Source organism: Dendrobates tinctorius, unplaced genomic scaffold (assembly GCF_039654945.1).
Source record: "Dendrobates tinctorius isolate UK_male_01 unplaced genomic scaffold, ASM3965494v1 ptg000116l, whole genome shotgun sequence".
In the NCBI taxonomy this organism is placed as follows: domain Eukaryota; kingdom Metazoa; phylum Chordata; class Amphibia; order Anura; family Dendrobatidae; genus Dendrobates; species Dendrobates tinctorius.
The window spans coordinates 6393168-6400373 of record NW_027361784.1 but is presented as its reverse complement, the minus strand read 5'-3'; the positions used below and the strand labels follow the sequence as shown (position 1 = coordinate 6400373).

The window sequence follows — 7206 nt, the reverse complement described above, 5'->3', positions numbered from 1 at the left end:
GGCAGAAGACTCCACCTGGCCTAAAGAAAATCGAGGATGAAACCCAAAGTTACAAAAAAAGGTGACATCAAAGTGGCAGAACTAGCTCTATTATTTAAAGCAAATTCGGCCAAGGGCAAAAATGAAACCCAATCATCCTGATCAGCAGAAATAAAACATCTCAAATACGACTCCAAGATCTGGTTTGTTCTCTCCGTCTGCCCATTGGTCTGAGGGTGAAAAGCAGAGGAGAAGGACAACTGAATTCCCAGCTTGGAACAGAAAGTCCTCCAAAATCTAGACACAAACTGAACTCCTCTGTCAGATACAATGTTCTCAGGAATCCCGTGCAAGTGAACCACCTGTTGCAAAAACAGGGGCACCAACTCAGAGGAAGATGGCAACTTAGGGAGTGGTACAAGGTGAACCATCTTAGAGAACCTATCACAAATCACCCAAATAACAGTCATTCTCTGAGAGACAGGCATATCAGAGATGATTTCCATTGAAATATGGGTCCATGGCCTCCTGGGTACCGGCAAAGGCATCAACAACCCATTAGAGCGAGAACAAGGTTTAGACCGGGAGCAAGTCCCACAGGACTGCACAAAATTCCTGACATCACGAGACAAGGCGGGCCACCAAAAAGACCGACTCTCCAGATCTCTAGTACCAAAAATACCTGGATGACCAGCCAATGCAGGGCAATGAACTTCAGACATCACTCTCTTCTTCCACTGGTCAGGAACATACAACTTTCAACTGGGACAACGCTCAGGTTTGTCCTCCTGGAACTCTTCCAGAGCACGTCTCAAATCGTGCGAGATGGCAGAAAGAACTACCCCTTCGCCTAAGATGGTAGCAGGCTTTGTCACCACATTAGAATCAGCAAAGAAGCTCCTAGAGAGGGCATCTGCCTTGACATTCTTAGTGCCAGGAAGAAAAGAGACCACAAAATCAAAACGTGTAAAAAACAAGGCCCACCTAGCCTGTCTAGGGTTCAAGCGTTTGGCCGACTCCAGGTAAATCAAATTCTTGTGGTCAGTGAGGACCACGACTTGGTGTTTAGCTCTCTCCAACCAATGTCTCCACTCCTCAAATGCCCATTTCATGGCTAACAGTTCCCGATTCCCCACATCATAGTTACGTTCAGATGGAGAGAACTTTCGGAAAAAAAAAGAAAGCACAAGGATTCATTTTAGATGTTACAGGATCCTTTTGGGACAAAACAGCTCCTGCACCAATCTCAGAAGCGTCCACCTCTACCTGTAACGGGAGTGAGACATCAGGTTGCCGCAAAACCGGTGCAGAAGTGAATCTTCGCTTCAGCTCCTGAAAGGAAGAAACAGCCTCCGGAGACCAATTCAACACATCAGCACCCTTCTTAGTCAGATCAGTCAATGGCTTGGCAATACTAGAAAATTTTGCTATAAATTTCCGATAAAAATTAGCAAAACCCAAAAACTTCTGGAGGGCCTTCAAAGAAGTGGGCTGAACCCAATCATAAATGGCCTGTACCTTGGCCGGGTCCATTTCAATAGTTGACGGAGACAAAATAAACCCCAAAAATGAAATCCTCTGTACCCCAAAAAGGCATTTCGATCCTTTGACATACAGGGAATTCTCCCTCAAGATCCGGAACACAGTCCGAACATGTTCCACATGAGAATCCCAATCCTTGGAGAAGATCAAAATATCATCCAGATAGATAATCAAAAATTTATCCACAAAGTCTCGGAAAATGTCGTTCATGAAGCACTGGAAGACAGAAGGGGCATTAGTGAGCCCAAAAGGCATCACCAGGTACTCAAAATGTCCCTCCGGAGTATTAAACGCCGTCTTCCATTTATCCCCATGCTTAATGCGAATAAGATTATACGCCCCCCTGAGGTCAAGCTTGGTAAACCAGCAAGCACCTTTAACTCTGGAGAATAGATCCGAAATCAGGGGTAATGGATACTGATATTTAATAGTAATTTTGTTGAGGGCACGATAATCAATACAAGGCCTTAATGAACCATCCTTTTTGGCCACGAAAAAAAAAACGGCACCTAAGGGTGAAGAGGATGGTCTAATATGACCCTTCTCCAATGCCTCCTTAATATAGAATCGCATAGCCTCGTGCTCGGGTACAGATAAATTGAAGAGCCGACCCTTGGGAAATTTACACCCCGGGCTCAGTTCAATTGCACAGTCATAACTCCTATGAGGAGGCAAAGACGCAGACTCATTCTCACTAAATACATCATAAAAGTCTGCCAAATAGTCAGGAACATCATGCGACTGAGGAGAGGTGGAAAAAACCGGAGCCTCACTAAGGGCACACCGACAACCCCAACTCACCACAGACACAGATTTCCAATCCAAAACTGGATTATGAATTTGCAACCAGGGAAAACCCAGAACAATGGTACCATGCAAATTATGCAACACCAAAAATCTGCAATTTTCTTGATGGTCTGGGGCGACCCACATTACCACCTGGGTCCAAAACTGAGGTTTATTTTTCGCCAAAGGAGTAGCATCAATCCCCCTCAAAGGGATAGGCGTCCGCAGAGGTGTCATCGGAAATCCACAACGTTTAGCAAAATTCAAGTCCATTAGGTTCAGGCCTGCTCCCGAATCCACAAAAGCCTTGGCGGAAAATGTGGACAGGGAGCAGATCAGATTAGTTGCCAGAAGAAACTTAGGTTGAACACCACCCACAGAAAACGTGTGTGCAAAACGTTTCTCTCGTTTAGGACAGACAGAAATAATATGCGAGGCATCTCCACAAAAAGAAAAACAGCGCATTATGCCTTCTGAACTCCTGACGTTGCTCCCTGGACAAAACTCTATCACATTGCATAGGTTCAGACACTTGTTCAACAGGTGGCAACACCTCTCGTGCAGTCCTGCGTTCACGTAAACGCCAATCAACCTGAATGGCTAATGACAGAGTCGTCAAGACCAGAGGGAACAGGAAATCCCACCATGGTATCTTTTACGGCATCTGACAAACCCTTCCGAAAGAGAGCTGCCAAGGCATTATCATTCCAGGTAGTAAGGACCGCCCACTTTCGGAATATTTGACAGTACAATTCTGCAGAATCTCGACCCTGGCTCAATACCAACAGGGTCTTTTCAGCCTGATCAATAGCATTAGGTTCGTCATACAACAACCCCAAGGCTTGAAAAAATGCATTCACATTAGTCAGAATAGGATCATCTGGTTTCAAAGAAAATGCCCAATCCTGGGGATCGCCACGCAGCAAAGAGATGACAATTTTAACCTGCTGCTTGGAGCTCCCTGACGAGTTAGGCTTCAAGGCAAAAAATAATTTACAATTATTTTTGAAATTCAAAAATTTAGACCGATCCCCAAAAAACACATCAGGAGTAGGGATCTTTGGTTCAGCAGCACGTGAATGAGCAAGGTAGGTGGAAATTCCCCGCACTTCCACAGCGAGCTGCTCCACATGATCAGACAATTGCTTTATCTCCATTGAGAGAGAAAAAAAAATTCCCCCTACGGCCTCAGAGATATAGAGGAAAAAATATACACACTTTTTTTTTTTTTTACAATTCTTTCCTGCTATTGAGTACCCTAGGATCTGCGGTATGGCAGGTGATTCTGTTATGAATGAGTCACCGTAGGAGGCAAAAACAGAAATACTAGCTAAGTCCAGAAAACCAGAGAAGTTGGCAGCTATCAGATTGCAGACCCCTGAGCCTAACAACAACAACTAGCAGTAGCCGTGGGGGGTTCCTACGGTGCCCTAGACCCCTCGATCACAGCCGGAGAACTACATAGCCTAAAGACAGAAAGGGAAATCTAAACTGCCCCAGAGCAGACCCCAAAGCAATAGGCAGCCCCCAACATATAATGACTGTGAAGCAAGATGAAATAACACTCACACAGATAGAAAGATAGGCTAAGTAAATGATGGGGCCCAAGCTAACTATATAGGACAGGATAGAAAAGCTGCTGTCTGCAATCCGCCAAAACCCTCTCAAAAACAAGAGCCAACAGACTGATAGGGAAAAAAGCCCTGAAGACACTAGGCTTCAAAAAGACTATACCAGTACTCAGTGAAAAAAAGTTTTTTATAGTTCCAGCACACGATGTGAAAAAATTAAGAAAAGCCTTTATTTAATCCATAATTAAAAAATGCATTTCCAGTGATGATAAAAGCATGTGTAGGCTTACGCGTTTCGGATCATATTTGACCCTTAATCATAGCATAAAATACTGAATAAATGTTGCACTTATCAAGGAAAAGCAACCAGAGAAGGCTGCCTTGGGTAACACCCACCAAAATCAGCTGTGAAACTGACATCACTAATTCAAAGTTAACAATAGTACCTCACTGGTTTAACCCTATGATGCATTCATCTTATACAAACATATTACAATGTGAATTCTCACTTAATAATAATCTGATGATTAAACCAAAAACAAACAAACTTCAGCCTCCCTAGTAGCTGGGATTAAAGGTACATACCACCGCACCCGGCAAAAGAGAAAAAAAAAACTCCAAAAAAAAAAAAAAAAAAAAACATATTAATATAGACACATCAATTCATGCTTCAAATTTAATCCTGCTGGATATCTAGTATTAAGTTTTAATATCCATCGAGCTTCAATCATTTGGAGTAATTTAATTCTATCGCCACCACGCCGAGGAGCAGGAACAAATTCCAAAGCACTTACTCGCAGGCTATTCAATTCTCCCTTATGTTCATACAAAAAATGTTTAGAAGCCCCCGAAAGACTACGGGTAGTAATATTATTGATGTCATAAATGTGTTCCGACAATCTTTTTCTTATGCTACGACTTGTGGATCCTACATACTGTTTTCTGCATGTCGTGCAAAAGATGATATAAACACAGTAATCAGTGGCACAATTCATACAAGTTTTGAGCTTAAATACTTGACCCTCATTACTTATAACAGACTTATTATTATTTATCATGAATTTACATAACCCACATAACTTCTGCCCGCATCTAAATGAACCTTTAGTAGATAACCATGTACAACCTATTTTATCTGTGTTCTCACTGAGTTCACTAGGAGAGATTATATTTCCTATCGTCAAAGATTTTTTGGGGACAAATTTGCAACCATTTTTCAAAATTTCCCTAAGTGTACTATCAGTAGTTAATAATGGTAGATGTTTCCGAACAACATTAATTACTTTGTAATAATTACTATGATATGTAGTAGAGAAAATCATTTCATTAGAAAAATCTTTCTTATCTGATTTTTTCGACTGGAATAAATACTGATCTCTGCTTTTTTCATTGGCTTTAGTTTCAGCTTTTTTAACCATTTTAAGATTATAACCCCTGTGTTGTAACCTTTTTTTAATATTATCACATTCTTCCTTATACTTGCTGTCATCGGTACAACACCTACGGGCTCTGATAAATTCCCCTGTGGGGATATTCCTAATCACATGTTGTGGATGTTGACTAAAAGCATGCAAAATGGAATTTCCTGAAATTTTTTACGAAAAAGCTGACAATCTACTTTTTTCTTCAGACTATCACCACCCAATTGTATGTCGAGAAAGGAAATCATATCCCTATTGGTATCTACTACAAAAGACAGATTTAGATTATTATCATTAATATAATCTTTAAAGCTGGACACTAGGTCATCTGATCCTTTCCACACTATCAAAATATCATCTATGAATCGTAAATATTGTTCTATATAATCTGAATAAGGATTAAATTCAGAATAAATAAATTTCGACTCCCACCAGTTCATGTATAGTTCAGTTGTTGTATATCAGTACTCAGGTATTTTCTGAAGACAGAGCAAAAAGGAATTCAGCTCACCCAGCAGGGAAAGGCAGAAATCAGAAAAACAAGGCAAAACAAAACCAAAACACAAATGCAAAAAGCAGAGCAGAAAAACTTAGCTTTTGAGGAGCAGGAATCAGACTGGTCTCCAAGAATCCCTCAGAGAAATCACCCGCAAGGCAGAAGGGCGTCGGCTGCCTTATATCCAGTCAGCAATTCCAGTCACCCAGTCATCATCATTCTGCTCTGGTGCTTTGTAATCAGCCTCACTACCTTCCTTCACCAGAAGAGGGAGTTCATCAGATCTCAATGGTGAAGGGGAAAATGAACTCACAACAGAGAGCGGTTTTGCATACATTTACTTAGGCAACATTACCCTAAATAAATAATAGGAGAATCATTATCTTTGATGTCTCCGAAACACGGCCAAATAGTGGAGCATAAACATCTTTTTTCACCTTCCAATTACTTAGAAGCGAGAAGTTCTCCGCATTCCTCCTTAGGGTATTGAAATGTCCAAGAATGAATCAGCTTGTGCTTATAGAAAAAAATGATTCTACCTTGTCCGAGCAATCAGAGATGTGAGTTGCGCCAGATCCATAATAAAGCGCCAGGTAGACTTGATAGAAAGGATTGGATGCTCTCGCAGCCTTTGTGGCCTTGGCAAAGTGTTCAGCCAAGCAAAACATCTTAATTTGATAAAACAATTGATTTTCTCAATCCAATACATGACAACTAGTCATTTTAATTAGTGTTCTTTCCGCTGCAGTGAAGTCTCTTAATATTATTGTAGCATGACTGATTTCTTTTTGAATGTTAGCTGAGATAATGCTGAAACATATCAGGATACAAAAGATGGGTTATCCTTAAGCTGTGAGCGGAATATGAAGAAGAAGTGACATTCCGTAATTTAGCCTATAACCAGTAACTGAAACAAGAAAAAAAAAGAAATATTTTTATTTTCTATAAATCTAAATAACTCATTGACTAACACGGGAGAGTGTTGTGGTCATGCTCTACAGAAGTGTCAATATGTTTTCTGCTTCCAAAGTTTTAATAAAAGTGATACCTGTCTTTTTGTTATTATTTTCTACATATTAAGATAGAAAAAATATGATTAATTATTCAAAAATATATATATTTTTTAACAATATTTTATTACAAATTATGACAATAAATAGCCAATAAGCATTAACTAAAAGTGCCGAGATTATAATTTTTTTTAAATATTCAGTATCTCCATACCCATGACAATGGCCAGGACATTCTATATCTCCAAAACTAGAAATTGCACAGTCAACGACTATTTAAAAGCAACTTCTTACGATCCCATTAATTTGCATGTAGGTAAAGAATTTTAAAGGTTTTCTCTTTGCATTAATTCCCAAAGAGTACCTGAAAGGTTAATAAACTACCCGACAGTAGATTTTAA

At 40.2% G+C, this 7206-nt stretch overlaps 1 long non-coding RNA gene across 1 annotated transcript in view; it reads right to left on the bottom strand.

Annotated features, from left to right (window-relative positions):
- Positions 1 to 6116: 6116 nt before the first annotated feature.
- Positions 6117 to 7206, bottom strand: part of LOC141101377 (uncharacterized) — a 50367-nt gene continuing 49277 nt past the window's right edge. Inside the window, exon 2 of the long non-coding RNA XR_012234955.1 lies at positions 6117 to 6702. This is a non-coding gene — a long non-coding RNA (uncharacterized lncRNA). The remainder of the gene's footprint in view (positions 6703 to 7206) is intronic.